Genomic DNA, 1,117 nt, shown 5'->3' with positions numbered 1-1,117 from the left:
TATATGCATACAGCTTTACTCATGTGCATGCCCTTGTTGATCTCCTCTAATTTGTCTTTGATTTTAAAAATTTTTTAATTGTAAAGATGTGGGGTACAATTTAGGATTAGATATACAAATGTTCATTATGCAGGAACCCTTGTTGATGAAGTGTGTCTCAAAGGCCTCTGCCTCACATGGACATCTCATTTACCAGGTTTTCCTTTGAAGATTTTTGCTGACATTGTTGTTTGCCCCTCAAGTATTTCCACTGTCTCAGTTAAGCACAATATCAGACAAGTTCTGTTGGTTGTTTTTGAAAAGCACCATTGTAAACAGGCTGTGTATCATGGTAGAGCTTTAAAGCAGGTACAATGAAAAGACATTTCTTGTGAGTAAGCTATTCCAGAAAACTGCCAGACAGGTCAAGTAATGACAATTCTCAGGAATGGGGCTGCTTTTGCCCCCTTCAGTGACTTCTAGGCAGTTAGTCCTCATCATGATTTCAGGTCGGTAAGCTTTCAAGGTTATTGTGGGACTTATGAATGGAGGATGGGTAAAGTTATAGTTAAATGCTACAAAGCATCCGGTTCTTATTGAGTCACTCATTTTTCTTGAATAAATGCTCCTTAAATTATTGTGGGATTTGGGTTAGTTTCCAGGTTCTGAAAAAGTAAGTTTGGACAATTGCTTTTTGTCATTCTCATGTTGAAGAGAGCATTTTTGGATTACTTTACCATTCCCTCTGATATTTTCCTATATGTGTTCTTTACTTCCTTACTTCCTCCATGCATTTAATATGTCAGCATTATCAAATAGTTTTGCTTAGTTTAATATCACTTCTGTAATTTAGTTCGGCTTCACCAGTATCAAGAAGCAAGTAAGAATTCTTCCAAGAACCTCTTGTAAAATGTGGATTGTGGAGAAGCAGTTATTCATTATTCTGATATTTAATAACTTTGGATCATGTAAAAAATTTTCTTGTAAAGTCACAGCTTTGACTAAACATGTATAAATTATGGTATCATGAGATATTATTACAAATATTGACATAACGATTGGTAAACACAAACATCGTTATAAGATAAAGCCCAAACAAATAAAACAAACCAGACTATACCTGGGCATGTGGTCCTGT

This window comes from Carlito syrichta, unplaced genomic scaffold (assembly GCF_000164805.1).
Source record: "Carlito syrichta isolate Samal-C Ts95f unplaced genomic scaffold, Tarsius_syrichta-2.0.1 Scaffold299211, whole genome shotgun sequence".
Classification (NCBI taxonomy): domain Eukaryota; kingdom Metazoa; phylum Chordata; class Mammalia; order Primates; family Tarsiidae; genus Carlito; species Carlito syrichta.
This window is presented reverse-complemented; position numbering follows the sequence as displayed.